This window comes from Talpa occidentalis, unplaced genomic scaffold (assembly GCF_014898055.3).
Source record: "Talpa occidentalis isolate TD23 unplaced genomic scaffold, MPIMG_talOcc4v2.1 talOcc4.5, whole genome shotgun sequence".
Lineage (NCBI taxonomy): Eukaryota > Metazoa > Chordata > Mammalia > Eulipotyphla > Talpidae > Talpa > Talpa occidentalis.
In genome coordinates, this window is record NW_023604861.1 from 48,762,795 (window position 1) to 48,781,983 (window position 19,189).

The 19,189-nt window shown below is 42.9% G+C and overlaps 1 protein-coding gene and 1 non-coding gene across 2 annotated transcripts in view; one reads left to right on the top strand and one right to left on the bottom strand.

The window, feature by feature from the left end:
* The first annotated feature begins 2,815 nt into the window (after window positions 1-2,815).
* The window catches only part of ALOX5AP (arachidonate 5-lipoxygenase activating protein), a 78,078-nt gene continuing 61,704 nt past the window's right edge, over window positions 2,816-19,189 (top strand). Inside the window, exon 1 of the mRNA XM_037528696.2 lies at window positions 2,816-2,984. The gene's annotated coding sequence lies outside the window, so the exon portion shown is untranslated. The remainder of the gene's footprint in view (window positions 2,985-19,189) is intronic.
* TRNAN-GUU (transfer RNA asparagine (anticodon GUU)) lies at window positions 2,888-2,961 on the bottom strand. The gene has a single exon. It is a non-coding gene; the product is annotated as a tRNA-Asn (tRNA).

Genomic DNA, 19,189 nt, shown 5'->3' on the forward strand with positions numbered 1-19,189 from the left:
CCCACATGGCGCAGGCAGACCTCTCCTGTCTCGCCCGCTGCTCCCCTCAGCAGTGTGTTTCATCAGTCTGCCTGCTCTGTTCCCCGTTCTGTCTCTGGTGAATCCTCTCACCCTCTTGCCCATCTGGCCTGTACCTAGCTCTTGTATAAATAAAATAAATCTTAAAAAAAAAAACCTAATCGTCTGTCTGAGAACTCTATGTCTTTATGGGGTTCTCCTATGTATGATACTAACTTTATTTTTCTCCTGTTTACCTGTCTTATGCAATTTTTAGACCAGTCAAAAAAGCAAGAATAAAAGGAGAGAAAGTTTTCCTCCTGATTTTCCACAGGGTTCCATGGACTCCTAAGTAGTCTCCTGAGAAGTTTATCTTAAATAAAAGAAGTTTAACTTAAAGTTTAGCTTTAAAAAAATGAAGATTATTTCTGGGACTAGGATCTAGATGAATTCGACAGTGGAAAATCATCCACAAGTAAGGTAAACTATAGAGTGTGTACTATATAATTTTTGGTATTTCCATGTTTAAGAACCTTCCACATTCATAATGTTAAGTGCCGACATTTTCTGAGTCACCTGGGTTCTAAAGGTGAGCATCACCCTGGCATTTCCCTTTTCTTTCAACCCCTAAGTCTTGTTCAGTCTTCCCTTGAATTGCATCCATGTCTTTTTTTCTATATCTCCTTTCCACAGGAGCCTTATCACCTCTCCTTTGAAATGCAATTGCCTTTTAACTATTTTCTGATCTCCTATCTCCCCTACAACCAGACCAACCACCTAAAATAAATTTCATTATGTTCAGAAACAGAAACCTTTTTAATACTCCTTTACTTTACAGGGTTGTCTAGCCTCATTCCTTGATTTTCCATGCCCTTCTACAAGTAAAGAACATTCTACTGCACCCTAATTAAATTATACACATGTCCCTTATCCTGGGATATACTGTATATAATGAGATGTACTGGTTATCTCACCACCCACCCAAAAACTTCCCCAACCTTAAAATACCCCTTTCCCATCTTTGACCAATCCAGATCTTTCAAAGTTGTTTCACATTTTCCATGAAGACACACTCCAGCCTATCCATGTTGACTCTCTCCCACACATGCCACTCATGTGGCATGACACTTTATCATATGCATTTTTATGTGATGGTCTGTGTCTACTAAGCACGTATCTGAGGAGGCAGGGATTGCTTCTGTCCTGAGTGTGGGCTGTGTGACAGGTCTGTGCTAGATGAGCACGGAGAGTGAATGAAGACATGGTCCTTGCTCGCAAAAGTTCATTTTCCAGGGTAAGCGACATCAAGGTGGTGTGATGAAAGCATGGAGAAGGGGTGTCTAAGTCGGATGAGGCAATGTTTGGGGAAGTGTCCCTGAGAAGGTAACACCTCAGGAGATGTCACCCAGGTAAGCAGGGCAGAGGTGAGCAAGAGCACATCAGGGGCAAGTGAAAGGCATCTGGGTGGGGGAGAGAGGGGGTGAAAGTAAGGCAGCAGGAACCATTCAAGGAACTCCTGATATGTACTTATAACTACAAGAAAGTTTTACAAAGGGACATGGTAGAAGACAAGGCTGTGGATCATGAAAATCTTTGTGTGCTAAACTCAAGAATCTGAACTCTATCCTGAAGGAAATCCACTGGAACCTAAAATGATCACTAGCGACAGAAAACGGTCTCTGCCCCCAGGAACTTATAACCTAATGTAAATATACTCGGTTTCAGAGTGGAAAGACATTTTCTAAATGCTCATAACTTTGATAATAGCAAATTACCAAAATTACACCATCTTCATCTTGAAAGGTAGACCAGAAAGTGTATAAAACGATTTTGTGACCTTATACCCCCCTCACCATTTTCTTATTACCACTCTAGGGTACCCTTAAGTGTAGGTGGAAAGTTGAGAATTTTGATGGCCTTCAGAGAGATCCTATTATTTTCCCTGAAATTTCACCTTAAGCACAATATTGTGGCTCCTTTAGGATTCCTAAACAGAGAATATGTTATTACCAAGTTATCTGATAAATAATTACCAATCAGCACTTACCAAGGCATTCCCTAAGAAACAGTCTGTTAACTATACTTTCTCATAGGTCTCTAAATCTATCCATGATGGGTAGATCCCAGGGACAAAGCAATTACTGGTGGGACCTCAATCTTGGGAGAAATAAATTATATCATCCTGTTATTTTGTGATCCTCTGTCTTATAGACATTCTTAAGTGAATCATCTGCTTGCAAAACAACTGTGAGACCAGAATTGAAAATGTCACTCAAGACCTTTTAACAGGAACTCACAAGGAACAAGCAATTTCTGCTTGAGTTTAATTTCCGGGAAAATGCTGACAGCAACCTTAAGTAAAAGTTAATACATTTGCCTCGATTCAAAAACTGCAACAGAGCTTAATTTAGCATATGATTTCTGAGGGTGATCGTGCTTTTACTAACTTTTAGTAGCACGCTTTTTCTTGCACGCTTTCATCTGTAGGGCTCCTCAAATACTTTTGGCAATGGATAAGGTAATACAGAATAACTGCATTTGCTTTTGGTGATATAGGGATTTTCTGAGAGAAATCAATTATATTTATTCATCCACCTGTCAGTGAGCAACTTTTTTGTTTTGTTTTTAGCCAGCACGTTAATTCGGGTTGGCAAACATTGTTGGGCAGGTCTCCTGCAGCAAATGTGCTTGTTTCCCCGGGTAATATGGTAAGGAATGTAATTGCCAAGGAACAGGCTGCCATTCCAGGAGCGGCGTCACGCTTGGTTCCAGCCTCGTCACGTTGCAGACACTATGAGGACACAGTCCGCCTCTCTCCTAGAAACACGGCGGCGTCAGAATACAATTCCATTAAAAACCTCTAGCTGCCACTTTAAAAACAATGTGCCGACGTCCCTGGGTGGGCTCGAACCACCAACCTTTCGGTTAACAGCCGAACGCGCTAACCGATTGCGCCACAGAGACCGGGCTGCTTCGTGCGCCGCGTGGTATGTACAGATTTTCGCCGCGGCGGCAGCGCGGACTCTCCACGCCCCGGGCATTGCCGCGCCAGCGCCGCAGAGGAGCGCGCGGAGGCGGCCGCGGGCGGGGCTGGCTGCGGGCAGAGCCTGCGCGGGCGCCCGAGGGGAGCAGCCCCGGCCGCGGGCCCACTGGGCGGGGCCGGCGGGCGGACGTTCGGGCGGAGTCGCGGGGCTCCGCCGCGGACAAAGCTGAAGCGCAACCGCCTCGGCGCCCTCAGGAGCGCGGCGGCCGGGAGGGGTGGGGGGCGCTTTCCGCGTCAGCGCGGGCAGGTTTCCTCAGTCGGCCTCGCGCGTGCGCCGCCTGCGGGGCCCTGACCATGGCGGCGGCAGCGTGTGGTCGGACGCCGAGGTCTTGGGCGGCTGGCGCGGTCGCGCAGACAGCCCCGGCGTAAAATTCCTTCCATACTGTGAGAAGAACAGGGTGCCCTGAACTTTAGGGCTTTTTCTCAACGTGTGTGTGTGTGTGTGTGTGTGTGTCTTCCTCCCCCTGTGTGTGTGTCTTGTGTGTGTGTGTGTGTGTCTTCCTCCCCCTGTGTGTGTGTCTTCCTCCCCCTGCACAATGTTTTCTTTTCTCACCATCCCATCATAAAATTGTAATATCATGATTACAATTGTTTGCTAGAGATAAATAAATCAGTGCTTAGTGCATAAAAAAAAAAGTCAACTGTTTTCACCTCCAGTTTTGGTGGAGCATGGCTTGCTTCGAGATCTAGGGGGTCTCAGAAGGGGCTTTATGAAGAGGTGACAATAAAGAGTCACCTTTGATTTGACAGGGCCCCAGAAGGCTTCCTTCTTTCCTTGACTTCTGAATTTACCCTTGGAAAAGAGGCTTCCGTATCTGTGAAGGAGGGCGGTAAGACCTTCTTAGCCTTGTGCCATATCCTTAGAAGGATGAGGAAAACAATTCCTAACTTGGTTTTCTTCTGGATAGTCCAGTCACTAGAGCTTATTTGGGACCCGCTCCCCTTCCCCCCTCACTGACAGAATGGGGAATTCACTCTAACTCCACAAGTAAATCCAATCTCCTGTGTTCCATGTTCTGTTTGTGTTGTGAGAGACGCTCCTGTGCTCCCCTCTTCCTTCTCCCTCCACTCCCTCCCGACTAGTTCCACATCTCACCATTTAAAAATTTTAAGCGCACAGTTCAGTGATGTTAAGTACATTCACATTGCAGTGTAACCTTCAGCAGTATCCATCTTCCAGAACGTTTTCATGTTCCTAAACTGAAACTCTGTGCATGTGAGCACGGGATTAGTAAGAGTCAAGGAATTTTCCCACTAGCTCTGGTCTCCAGGCATAGGTCACCTTGTACAGTTTCTAGCCCTTAAATAAAACCGATATTACATAAGAATCTTGTATATGACAAACTTTCATGTTCCGAAGGTGTGTCCTTCCCCATCCTTTGATGTAGAAAAAGAATGATTGACAAGTTTCTGGTTGCTAGGAGTAAAGATGGGAAGGTGCCCCAACACCTGGAACAAAGAGGTTCCTCAAGACCCCCTCCCACACTAAACAATGCTGTATCACTTCACCACGCTGTCCCTCTACAAGACACTTTCTTTGGAAGTGCTAGTTTCGCTGCCTCCTTTTCTGGTCACAAGAAAATAAACACTTGTCCTCTGTGCACTCTGTTTTGGCAGTGTCTTTTATCCCAGTCATGCACCAAAAGAACAGACTCACTGAGTTGGGTTATACACCCATAAAAGACTAACTCCTCACTCCCTTCTTGCCCCAGTTCCTAGCAACTACCATTCCACTTTGTCTTCTAAATTTGTTTGTTTTTGATACTTCATCTAAGTGGAATCATACAGTATTTGTCCTTTTGTGACTATCTTGTTTCACTTAACATAACGTTGGCACCATTCATCTATGTTGTAGCATGAGCCAGAATTCCATTTCTTTCTAAAACAGAGTCATAGAGTCCATTGAATGTATACACCATATTTCCTTTACCCTGTCTTCTGTTGATGGCACTTGGACTGCTCTCATCTTTTGGCTGTTATGAAGAATGATGCAGGGAATATGGGTGTACAGGTATCTCTTCGACACTCTGCTTCCAATTCTTTTGGGCATATACTCAGAAGTAAAATTCATGAATCATATGGTCATTCTATTTTTAATTTTTTCACCGACCATACCATTTTCCTATAGTGGTTGTACCACCATTTAATATTACTACCAACAGTGTACAAAAGGATTTTGTTTTTTCCATATCTTCACCAATATTATTTTCTTAAAAAAATTTTTAGATGTAATTGACATATATTAGCTTCAGTTATATAATCTGTGTTTAGATATATGTATAAATTCACTTATTATTTCCTTCCTCTACCCTTCCTTTCATTCTTCCTTCCTCTCTTCTTCCCTTTTTAGTTGATTCCTTAAAAAAAAAAAACTTTCAGATGTATAAGAAATAGAATTTTATTTTTTAAATAACTCCTTTAAATTTCTATTTTGATTTCCTATCCTTCTGCTTCAAAAAACACAAATCAAGTCAGACCAGTCAAGTCAGGATTGCCTCTGCCTCCTTCTCTGGAGTTGTTTCCAAGTGATAAGACTTTGGAGGATGGTCACTCATCTGGTCTTGGAGTCACAAGTGTACCCAGGTTGTAGAGAAATTTTGCTCCTATTGCAGGGCCCATGGCTCTCTTGTGTTTCAACTCAGGTGATAATTTGTATATCAGGACCCACAAAATGGAGACTGCCCCAGAGTCTTGACCCACATCACAAATCTAACCCAACATAACAAGTCTAAGCCCACATCACAAATCTACATCTAACGTAAGCCAGTTACCATCCTCCAACTCAGATTAGTCAGTATAACTTACCCTAGAAAATAGGACCTGCTAGGCTTACAAGGAAATCCCTGACCTAACCAGTCACGCCCAGTTTCCATATTGCCTAACACCCTATAATACTTGCTCTTGCCCAGAAGCCCTCAGGAGTAGTGTCCACTGCTTATGAGGTGCTGTGTTCCCCCAACTCATGGATTATTTTCCCTTGAATAAAGGACAGCCAACTTGTTACTGCCAACTAAAATCAGCAAGGAAAAGTGCACTTCTCTCCTTGATATCAACTAAGGGCACAAGGTAAAAAGGAAAGGCGCAGGGGAATGTTTTGGACAGTTTTGCAAAGAAACTGGGTCAACAACAACAAAAAAGTTGTCTCTGAACAAATCAGTAGCCTCAAAGAAAGACAGGCTTCAAAGTTTATGGTATTGCTAAAACTCCCAGTTCCCAGAAGATAAGGATTTAAAAAGATAGGGTAAAAAAACACAAAAAGGTAACAACCCTTCTTGTTTTCCTCAATGACATCAAATAGATACGTTGATTGGACATCTGCCCAGACTTTTTCCGTAAAAATCCTGGAAAATGTAAAATGTTTTCCTTGCAGACTGTATAAAATTCTCATTGTGAGGTTAGGAATTCGGTCAGCTTTCTCAGAGCATCTGGAGGGTGTTCCCAGCTCCAGTGCTCAGCCTTGATTCTGTAATAAACTCACTAACTTTTGCTTGGTTTAATTTATTTAAGTCAACATTACTAAATTGTTTTAATTTTCCCATTTGACAGAGGGAAAGAAATCACTTGTGAAGTTGGTGTTGTCACATTAGCCATTCTGTAAAATTCCCTTTGCTCACAGGACATGCTGTAGACTAAGTGTGTCTGCCCTAAGTTCAATGTTGAAATCTAATCCCCAGTGTGATGGCATTTGGATATTGGGACTTGGGGAGATAATTAGGCCAATTATCTAATGAGGGTGGGGCTCTCATGAAAGGGACTTGTGCCCTTTTAAGAAAAGGCCAGGGGCCTCCCTGGTGGCCTAGGGATTAAGTCTCAGTGTTATCACTGATAAACCTTAAAGTCAATCCTGGCCAGGGAACTAATCCACATATGGCTGCTCCCCTTAGCAGTGCATTTCAGCAAATCTGCCTGTTCTGCTCCCCACTCTGTTCTCTAGTCTGCCTCTGGTGAATCCTCTCACCCTGTACCTCTGGCCTACACCCCAGGTCTTCTACAAACACAAAAAAGTAAAGGCCAGAGAGCCAGCTCTGTCTCCTTTCACCTCGTAAGGATGCAATGTGAGTTCTGTAATCTAACCCAGAAGAGGGCTCTCATCAAAATCTGACTATGCCAGCATTCTGATCTTGGACTTCCTGTCTCCAGAACTGTGAGAAATAAGTGTATGTTGTTTATAAGTCTCCCAGTCTATAGTTACTTTGTTATAGCTGCCCAAACTAACTAAGATAGGATCCCAAGTATTTCTATTCTTATCAGCCTCCATTCTATCCCCCCATTTTTCCAATCCCAGATGGTGGAAAGTGAAAGTGTTTGTAAGTTTTTATATGCACCAGTATGGGTGAATGGAAGTAAAAGAAGGAAATAACCATTAAATATACTTTTAATGCCTTAAGTCCCACCTGAAAATTTAAGGATGTTCTTTCAGTCATACATATTTGAAAATAGTCTAATTTTTTCTATCAAGCTGAGCTCTGAGGGCTCTCTTATATATTCATGTGGGTGCAGTGGTTTTTTAAAAGGAAGATGGTATTAATAAGCTAATTATGTTTAAGTAATTATAGGTACTTGTCAAACTATAAAGCAAACACTCCAGGAACTGGATGGTTCTGTCCAGTGAAATGACACTTTCAACTACAAGTTCCCATAAAATGGGAACTCTCCTACAAAGAGAGTTTAGTAGACTTTGCATCCAACTGAATCCCCAACACCAATAACAGCGTCTGGCATATAGTAAGTGCTCAATAACTATGTGCTGAATCAGTGAGTAAATGAAAGCCATAAGACACAGAATAAATAAAACGTGAGAAAAAAATAAATTCCTAATATAAGGAGTACTTATCAATTAATATGAAAAAACTTCTTTACAATTCAATTATAAAAACCAATGAAGCAAACAGAAATAATGTAGACATCGAGTCGTCACCAAAGAATAAATACAAATGACCAATATAACCATAAAAGCTTAACCTCACAAGTAATCAAAATCAAAATGAAATAAAATAAAATTTTACTGTTCCCAAAAAGCAAAGAAGAAAAAGAGATAATTCTAAAATGCTATCAAGGACACAGTTTGAAGCCACTTTCACATAGAACTGACTTAAGTATTTCTGGATATCTGCTTGGAGCGATGAATGTTATACAGTGCTTATACTCTCTCATTCTAGAAATTGTGTTCAAAATATATCCTGGAAAATCTCCCTCCATCGATGTGACCAAAGTTTTAAGCACATCATCCAGAGTATTATTTATAATAGTGATAAATAGTGAGCAAATTAAATGTCCAACAATTGGAGGAAATGACATTGTAGTGTATTTAAAAAATAGAATTTTAATTATATAGAAATAGAAAATAATGTTTGCAAAGGATACTTAAAACAAATAGCCATGATAAGGTGTTAAATAGAGAAAGATAGGACCTAGAAGCCCATAATTATAAAAAATAATATTTTCAAAGAGTTTTTGAAAATATGGTGACGGTAAAATTATATATTAGAAGGTCAGATGGAGTACTGTATAATCATGTAACTCGTAGTTACATAGCTCTTTTTATGTGCATTCACTTTTCTAGGAACACTTTATACTTAGCATCTCCTTTAAGCCCACAGCTACCCTAAGAGGCTGATGCTAGGACTCTTATTCTAATTTTACAGGTAAAGGAATATGTGCAGACAGCAATTTGTTCAGGTTTCAGAGTCAGTGAACAGTCATCCACGTTTCAGACCCAGAGTCAAGCTCCAGCAGCCTCCCTGTGACCTTGACCCACACAGCCTCTCACCTTACATGTACAGTGTGAGCCCACACGGTGGGGTGTGTGTGTGCACATGTGTAATATTTGGGAAAGTCTCCAAGCAGTATTAGCGGTGACCTCTGGAAGAAGTGATTTCTTCTTACCCCTTTCCACTATTTTCTCAAGCATTTGCAGTAAGCAGTACTTTTACAGGGCTAGCAATAAAAGGCAGCAGCAGTTTCCCTAAATTACAGATAGAGGGTGGTAGGTGGTTATTCTTGGCCCAGATCTTGTCCCCGTGGGGTGAAGGCTGCCCATGTGTGAGGTGCTAACTCGGACAGTCCGGTCTGTGCATACAGATCTTTGCCAAGCTGAGTGTAACTGTGCTGCCTGCCTCTCCTCTCCAACTCTTTCATCAAACCTCCCCCACCTACCCCATAAAAGGGTGTCTGAGGCACATAGGAACCACTCTTGTGGAGAGTTCTACATATGTGACTTTTCAGTAATGAATATAATTTAATTTGAAAAGAATTGGAATAACTGAGATTTTAGATGACTTTTATAAACTATTCATTTTAAAAAATGCCTATTTGCACTTTCTAATTGTTTCTATTTTACGAGTCGCTTTTATTTGGGAAGGATAGCCCAACTTACAGGAGAACAGCGAGTTTTCTAACATTTGTAAGATATACTATCAAATATGTAACATAGTCTCAGTTACTGGGTGACACAGATGGATGATATTTAATTTATAAGGAACTGTACTAGATGCTTCAGGGGTCTCTCTTCTGCCTAAGACTCTAAGACATCTCGAGACCACAGGTCACTTTAATCTACTTGGGGAAAAGAGGACAAAATTTCAGCGACATAGATACCAACTGCGAAGCACTTATGGTAAATGTTTTAGGAACCTGAAGTGGGAATAATCACAGAGCAGTCAGCAAGGAACCCTTGGAGCAAGTGGGTCTTGGGCTGATCCTTCCAATGGTGAGGAGGGAAAGGAACAGAGACAGGGACTTGAGAATGTATTAAGTACATTAGCCAGCTGAAACAGAGGATTTACATAAAGTCTGGCGGGACATAACAAATGCTAGCAGGTGACAGAGTAAGGATGGCCTTAAATGCCAAGCTAGAAAATTTGTGTTTTTAATGGGTTGTTCATTATTGTGGACCTTTTTATTTATTTATTTATTTATTTATTTATTTATAAAGATTTATTTTATTTATTTATACAAGCACTGGGTACAGTCAGAAGCGCAGGAGGGTGAGAGAATTCACCAGAGCCAGAGCAGGGAGCAGAACAGGCAGACTGATGAAGTACACTGCTGAGGGGAGCAGCGGGCGGCAGGAGAGGTCTGAGCGCCATGTGGGACCCTTGCCGGGTGGCTGGGGATCAAACCAGCACTGCAGAGGCTGTGGGCAGCTTCACAACCCAGGGCTCAACCACTGCACCACTGGGAGGCCCTTGTGGACCTTTTTAAATGACTTAAATACTCATCAAGAGGACAATTACCAATAGCTGCTGGATATTTATATAATATGCAGGGCAGATGCACTGAGAATTCTGAGCAAAAGTGAGACTTCCTAATAGCAAGGTTTTGGAAGGGTTAGTTTGAAGTGTAATGGATAGGAGAGAAACTGGAAATAGACTACTTAGGTGACAATTTCAGTAAACCAAATGTCAAGTGAAGAACTTTATTAGGATGAGGGGTAGCAGAGGATGGGAAGAGAGAGAGATCTAGGCTTCATGAAGGAATAAGCAATAGGGTGACACTGATAATCTTGTGTGTTGGAAACTGTCTTGGTGCTAAAGGTGACAATTAACGCGAACATTAACATTTTATTGTGCCATGGCATGTGATGATTGCAAAACTTTTTTCTTTTCTCCTTACAGTTCTACCAGAAAATAGATGTGCAATTCAAAGTTTAAATACATGGGTTCTTCTTGGTGCCCTGTTTTATTCTTGTAGTCACTGCCAACATATTTTTCTTTCTGATTTCTAATCTAAATACTGCTACATTTAAAAATCCTAATTCTCAACTATCTATTCTGTGAGAAGAGATAATCAGTTATTCTTGCTGATAGCATATGTGCGTGTGTGTAAAGAAAGGCGTGCTTCAGCTTGGCTTCACTAGTTAAATTTAATATTTTTGCTTAAATCTAATTTTGTAATAAAGATTTGTTCGTAGGAGCAAGGAGACTATAAAAGATAAAAATTAGATTTGTGCAATTTTCAGAAGATCTACAACTTAGAACTAATATATTCAGCAAGTATTTACTGAACCATTACTCTGTGCCCCAAGGAAGTCAGATATACTGGTCCTCAGGTCATAAAGGATTTCATAATTACAACATAAAAGAAAGGCTGATATATATTGATTATATTACAAAGTATAGTAAAAGTTTTGCTAGACAAATAAACAAATTTAAAAGACAGATCATAGACTGAGAGGAGAAATTGTAGTGCTTGTAGCCAACAATGCCTTAGTATCCAAAAAACAAAAAGGATGTCTACCAATTAGTGAAACGCAGGCAACGAAACAAAAACACAGGCAAAAATGCATGCAGAGGAAATGTATATCACCAATAAGCTTATGAGAAGATGTTTAGCTCTTTTTTAAAAAAGTTTTATTTATTTATGCATACAAGAGCTGGGTTACAGGCCAGAAGTACAGGGTTTGGGGTGGGGGTGGTGAGAGGATTCACCAGAAAGAGAGGGGGGAAACAGAACAGGCGGATGGACTGAAATACGCTGCTGAGGGGAGCAGCAGGCAGGACAGGAGAGGGTTGCTGCGCCATGAAGCTGTGGATAGCTTCACAGTGCTGTGCTTAACACCTTGCACCACCACGGAGGCCCTAGTTAGCTCTTTGAGTAATCTGGGAGACACAGAATCATAGTGAGATGTGATTTCATGCCCATCAGATTGAAGGAGTCTGACACGTGGTTGATGTGGATGTGGAGCACTGGGCACTTTCATCTGTTGTAGATTAAAACTGGAAAACAATTGGTCAGAATCTTGGTGCCGTTGAAAGCCCTCATTCCTCCCAGGGCAGAGTTTCTAATCCTAGAGATGCATGTGTTAGGATAAATGTACAGCACGATTCCATCTTGTGTTGTCCGCAATAGTGGAACATCTTAAATGACTCAAATCCTCACTGCAAGGACAGTGGGCAAAATCTGCATGCATGAAATGGTATATGTATGGATTACCACATAGCCATTTTAATAGTGGGTTGGACCTTCATTTACCAATGTGGATAAATCTCCAAATATGATATTGCAGAGAGGATATGTACAGTATAGTGCCATTTATGTAAAGGTAGTAGGTAGGGCAAAACAATGCTATATTGTTTTGTATATAGTATATAATACACATGTGGCCATAATATCAAATACATATAGGAATGATAAAAAAACAGTTCAGAAAAGCGGATGTCTCTGAAGAGGAAAACAGGAGAGTAGGGTCATAGAGACAAAAAGGCACCATCATTGCCCGCCAACTTTTATTCCTGGAAAAAATCTAAAGGAGGTACAGAAGAATGTTAGGATTTGTTGTTATTTTTTTCCAAAGATTTATTTATTTATGCATGCAAGAACTGGGGTACAAGCAGAGGTGCCGGGGGGTGAGAGGATTCACCAGAGACAGAGTGGGGAACAGAACAGGCAGACTGACTGAAATACACTGCTGAGGGGAACAGCAGGCAAAACAGGAGAGGTCTGCTGCACCATGTGGCTAGCCCCCTGGCTGGCTGGGGATCAAATTTGTGCTGCAGAGGATGCAGATAGCTTCACAGTGCTGTGCTTAACCCCGTACACCACCAGGAGGCCCAGAATGTTAGGATTTAAGAGTGCTCCAGGGTGGGTAAATGAATTAATTTGTGTGTGTGTGTGTGTGTGTGTGTGTGTGTGTGTGTGTGTGTGTGGTAAGAATTATATAACATTTAACTTACCACCCTAGTCATTTCTAAGTTCAGTAGTGTTAAGTACATTCACACTGTTGCACAACTTTTTCATCTTGCAAAACCAAAACTCTATACCCATAAAACAACAACTTTCTATTTTGCCTGGGGCAACTGTTCTACTTTCTGTTTATTTGAATTTGACTACTTCAGACTCTTCATGTGAGTGAGATCATATAGTAGTGGTCCATTTATGACTGGTTTATTTCACTTAGCCTAAGTCCTCAAAGTTCATCCACATGGGAGCTGTTGAGGCACATGTCAGGATTTTCTTTTTAAGGCTGTGTGTCTATAAAATGTACATAGCAATTTTTCTTTATCCATTCATCTTTTGGTGGATACTTAGGATGATTTTATCTCTTGATAATTGTGAATAATGCTGTCCTGAACATGAAATACACATATTTCTTTGAGATCCTACTTTGAATTCTTTTGTATATACACACCCAAGAGTGCATTGCTAGATCATATGGTAATTTTGTTTTTAATTTGTTTTAAGTCATAACATCCAACGGTTTATCAAACTAGCTTCAGTGTAGCATGATCATTCTCATTGAGGCAGGATTCATGATCTTGGGGCAGAATTTGAGTTTGAGTTTTATGGAATGAGTAGTAGTTATCTGATAATGAGCAGTGGCTGTTAAGAGTTGGTGATCTGAAAAATGAGGGCAAATGGGCTCTCGCTCTTTCTGTCCCTGCTCCCTCCTTGGCATCAGTTGTCCCTTGAGATGGACTTCTTGCAGGAGCTGGCCACAGCTTGGCACACATTGGCTTCTCACCCTTGTACAACCAACAGACCAGCCTTAGGCACTGGCTCAGCTGTTTCAAAGCGCTCCTGTCGACACCCACCCAGGGTATGTATTTATGGGGTGACTGCAGAAAATCCATACATTGGGTGTTGATGTACAAGGGCTGTATGCAATGGTGCCCCTTTGCACACTGCCTGATGGTGACACCTTTGGGGACACCTTTGCAGGCACAGCTTCAAATTTTGCTTGGGTGTTGATGTACAAGGGCTGTATGCAATGGTGCCCCTTTGCACACTGCCTGATGGTGACACCTTTGGGGACACCTTTGCAGGCACAGCTTCAAATTTTGCTTCATGTCATCCACTTCTCCGATGTAGACAGTGGTTAGGAAGTCTGTCTTTGTAGGGTAAATGATTGTCAGGCTTTTCTGCCCTGCCGCCATTAGGATTGATGATAGATCCCTGCAGTCCTGAATGCATACCTGATGGCGGGCATCTGGAGTGGGGTGTGGGCATATGTAGGTGGGTGCACCTGGGCTGGGAGACTGGGCTCATAAGGGAAGCGTCATGGATGCCAGCGAAAGGAACCAGCAGGAAAAGAGGAGAAGAGAGCAGGACGAGCAGAGCAGCAAAGGAGATGCAGAGACCATGAGAGAACACCAGAGAGCCCAGAAAGAGTGAAGATTCGCCAGAGGCTAGGTGGCCTGCCAGCCTCCCAACCCCCTGGCACCTCTGCCTGCCTTGAACCTGGTAAAATGACAATAAAAGCCTGAAAAAGCCACTGAAGACTCCAGGACTCTTCCTTGACTCATCTGCTCAGATCATAGAGATCCTGCTCTGTGGCCTTCCTGCCGCTACAGTCTTCTTGTGCTGTTGGTCCAACAACCAGGCCTCCACCTTGTTCAGTTTACCCTCCTGCTCATGATGCTGGCACAGAGCCTCCCACTAGCTGCTGATGTTCTATTCCCGGGCATTTCCATATGGCAGCAGTGTGATCCTGAGGATCTCTATGAGCATCAGCCAGCTGGGAAGAACTTGCAGACCAGGAAGCACCTGCAGTGGTACCCGCAGCCGGAACTTCATAACAGAGGTTCATGCGGAAAGATTCTGGGTTATACTTCCCTAGAGGCCCCAGCAGGCACAGGTCTATGTCCTTTAAGATGATCGCCCTTTAGGTAGTGTCTCCAGCATGCACACCTGGGGGCCTCAGCAGCCACAGCAGCAGGCTGTCACTGAGGGGACAAAGGTGCACTGACAGGATCTCTATTTTTAATTTTTTGAGGAACCTCCATATTGTTTTTCACAATGGCTGCACCATTTTATATTTATGTATGTATGTATGTATGTATGTATGTATGTATGTATGTATGTATAATAATTGGGGTGTAGGTCAGAGGCATGGGAGTGAGAGGATTCTCCAGAGACAGAGTGGGGAGCAGAGCAGGCAGATTTACTGAAAAACACTTCGGGAGAGGCAGGAGAGACAGGAGAGGTCTGCTTCATCATGTAGGTTAGCTCCCTGGCCAGGGATCAAACTCAGGCCTTAGTGGTGATAGCTCTGAGACTTAACCCCTAGGCCACCAGGGAGGCCCTTATATCTCTATGTCTATTTTTATGTCTATGTCTGTGTCTATGTCTATTCTCTCTATCTCTATCATATCTATCTCTATCATATCTATCTCTATCTCTATCACGTCTATCTCTATCTCTACATTTACATCCCACCAAGAGTTCACAAGGATTCCAATCCACATACTGGCCAACATTTGTTATTTTCTGTTCTTTTGATAGCTGCTAATCCTAATGGGTGTGATGTGATCTCTCAGTGTGTTTTCTTTTTTAAATATTTATTTATTTATGTATAGAAGAACTGGGGAACAGGCCAGAGGTGCAGGGGGTGAGAAGATTCACCAGAAATAGAGTGGGGAGCAGAACAGGTGGATCTACTGAAATACACTGCTGAGGGGAGCAGCAGGCGAGGCAGGAGAGGTCTGTTGGCACCATGTGGGTAGCTTCCTGGCCGGGGATTGAACTCTTGCTGCAGTGGCAGCCGGATAGCTTCATAGTGCTGCGACCTAACCACTTGTGCCATCAGAGAGGCCCTCACTGTGGTTGTAATTTGATTTCCCAGATGATTAGTGAAATTGGGTGTCTTTTCACATACTTGTTGGCTATTTGTATGTCTTCCTCGGAGAACTGTCTGTCTATTCAAGTCCTATGCCCATTTTTAAAGAGGGTTCCTTTTTGTTGTTATTGAGTTAATATGAATGAATTCCTTATGTATTCTGGATATTAACTCCTTATTTTAGATATATGATTAATATGTATTCTCCCATTCTGTAGGTTGTTGTTATTTTACTTTAACTGGTCTTTATGTCTGAAATATTTCATAGCAATAGAATATAAGCAAGAATTCCTTATCAAAACCGTCAGTGACATGGTTGTAAAAATAATGCCTTACTTGCTTGGGGAAAAAGCTGCTGCTAGCTCTCTGAGTGGTGATGGGGCAGATGGGGTCAAAGAGTTGTTGCCCATGGGAGACATTCACATAATCTCTTTTTTTCAGACCACTTCTTGCTTCTGCCCTCTAATCCAGTTGATAATGCTGAACTCAGAAAATGCCAGAGGGTTATTAGGTAGACCAGCTTCTAGTGTTTCTGCCACAACCAGAGAAAGTTCTAGACTATGTCTTCTTTGGGGGCTTCATTAGTCAACTTGCTTTATCCTGTTTTTAAATTCCAAAAGTTAAAGATACCTCTTTTGTTTGAGTGGCAGAAGCTGTTAGTAGAGTACCCAATATTTGTATTGTCTTTCTTCCTTACTAACATAATCCCCACATTGTTGGGAATGGCAGTTAAATAATGTAAGTCAGCTTCCCTTGCAGAGAGAGTGATCAAAGAGATTAACTGGAAGCCATTGAAAGACATTGCCAATAAAACTCTTAAAAGAGACAGACTCAGCTAGCAGTTTCCTGTTTGTCTTTGCCACCTTTTTTTCTTTTTCCTGCTATGATGACTGGAGCTGCAGCAACCATCTTGGCACAATGTGGGAAAGACCAAGAGACTCTCAAACACTTCATTGCTGGCATTCTTATATATTTCCAACTGTACCCTCCCTCCTCTCCCACCACTCCCCAAAAGGATTATTTATTTTTGTTTATTGCCCTGGGATTGTAGGAGGCTTATACTTGTCAGTTTCAGTGTTAGGTTTGGTCATGTGATTAGGTCTGGCCAATAAAATGTGAGTGGGAGAACCTTGAAGAGTCATGTTTCCACCAGCTTTTCGCTCTCTTCCCTCTGCTATGAGAAAGGCACGTTCAGATAGAATCTGTTCTATCAGCTTGGATTCTGTGATGATGTTGTAGAGCAACCCCGATACAAAACGGGGTGCCTGACTGTGGGTCCTCACCCGCGCGCTTAAAAGGACTTATCAATGCTCTACTGCAGGCACACGTGAAAGGTTAATAAAAGGTTTATTTACAAGGGAAGGGGAAATGAGGAAATGTACAGCTCTGGGAGAAAAGTGGGAGACAAAGTTTTAAATGAGTCCTACCCGATCCGCAGATCAGGAATCCCAAAATGGCGCTCTCAGAGTTGGCCGCCAGCCAGGAGCGGTGAAGCCAGGAGGCGAGCGATCGCGAGCCAGAGAGAGAGCAAGGCCCACGTGTTTGGTTTTTATATCCAACCTGGCTGCCCAACTCCACCCTCAGGTCCCAGCCACCCTCCCCTTGGTGGTGATGGGATTTGTCTTTCCCAGTGTCCTGATGGCTTTAGTCTGGAGTGGGGGTGGAGTCCACAAAGCCTGTATGAGATTATCTCAGGACATCCTTTCCCCCTAACAATGAGAGAACATTTAGAGGAGACCTCTATAACATTAAATGGATTAGAAATAAACCTTTGTTTTGGAAACCACAGAGACTTTAGGGTTTCTTTCCCCAGAATTATCCAGTGAAAGTTAATTTATACAATATTGTAAGGGCAGGACTGGGCACAGTGCAGGTTTTCTGATCCCATGCAGACCGGGTAAAGGAGGAGTCAGAGTCCTCAGTAGTTTTGCAGGTTTTTTATTTGGGGTTCACCAGGCATATGGCAGGCAGGGGTGCTGGCTGGGGGGCTGGGAGGCTGGCAGGCCTCCCAGCCCCCAGCAAGTCTTCACTCTATCTGGGCTCTCTGGCGTTCTCTGCTTCTGCTTCGGCTTCTCCTTCAGGTTCTGCTGCTGCTGGCTGGGGCTGCTCGCGTCACCCTGTGACGCCGCCCTTAAAAGCAGTCTTAGCTCAGCTGAATCCCATCTACCTATGCCCACACCCTATTCCAGGTTCCCGCCATCAGGCATGCATTCAGGACAAGGATCCATCATCTATCCTGATGGCGGAAGGGCAGAAAAGCCTGATATTTTCTTTACCCTACAAATATGTAATAGGATAAATAAATGTATGTAATAGGATTTCAATGTTGTTTCGAAACAGAGGGAAAAGGGTGAAAACTTCTCACACATTCATATTCATGAGATTCTAGAGATGCTAGTTCAACCTGAGGTATTTACCATGATGTAGGGAAACTGATACTGACATTCTTCTTCTCCAAGATTGTGATAACTTGGATCCTTGGGGAACCAGGTGTGGAGCTTGAAGTAACAAGGTTTCACTGAGGAGGATGGCTGTGCATGCTGATGGAGGAAGCAGGCTTAGCTGGGAGATAGCAGACAGCCATGAAGATCAACTCCTCTGCTAGGGAGCCTGTGTGAAACCCTATAAGTGGGTGATCCTTCTCCAGCTGACCTCTCAGGTGCCGCTCTGCTCTGTCATCTCCAGCAGCAATACAGCACCAGCCTCTTCCTACTTGAGTCTCTCAGTTGTGGGCAGTCCTCCTGATTGGGGGCTTTTTTTGTGTGGCTTTTAACAGCTGCTTCCTCAGTGCCCATTTGGGCCACATAAATATAAACATCACCATCCTAATCATTTTCAAATACACAGATTAGTCGTGTTCACTATACTTACATCATTGTGCAATAGAAATTGCATCTTTGACAACAAATTCTGGGAGTGCAGGCTGCTGCTGTTGCTCCTCCTCCTGTCCCCTTCCCCCCACTTTTTCCCTTACCCCCTGTTCCCTCTCCTCCCTTTTCTCCCACCTGGCACCAGGGTCTATGCTTCCTAAACAGTGAGAGATACAAATCAAGCTCTCTCAGAATCATCCCACAGCAGCATGTGACACCTGTCCATCCCAGCTCCTGTTCTCCTCCAGAACCTTTCTTGACTCTCCTTTCAGTTCAGTTGTCTTAAGGAGGAAAGCACTGGGCTCCCTTCTCAGGGAGGAGGGCCAAGGAATGAATGTGGTGGGCTAATAGGCTAACAGTGCTGTCAAAAGAATCTCGGTTTCTGGATCCTAAAGGTAGGCAATCGGTGGCAGTCAGGACGGTGCCCACTGGACTCTTCCTTCAAGAAAGACTTGCTGTTCAGCAACAAAAATTGTGGTTTGGCCTCAAGCCTTCAGCCTTCAGCATGTGCCACCGCATTTGAGCCAAAGCCAGGCTCTTCCTGGTAAGTCCCCAGCAGAGGCATCACTGTGGAACCTCTAAAAAATGATTCAGGAGAGAATTAAGGCAGCATTTGGATGAATTTCTTGCCATAGCAGAGGGCATTTGGCAGCAGAGAGAATAACAAACAGTGTCAGCCAAATCAAAAGCACCACAAACCTTCACTCCCTGCTCCCATTCCTC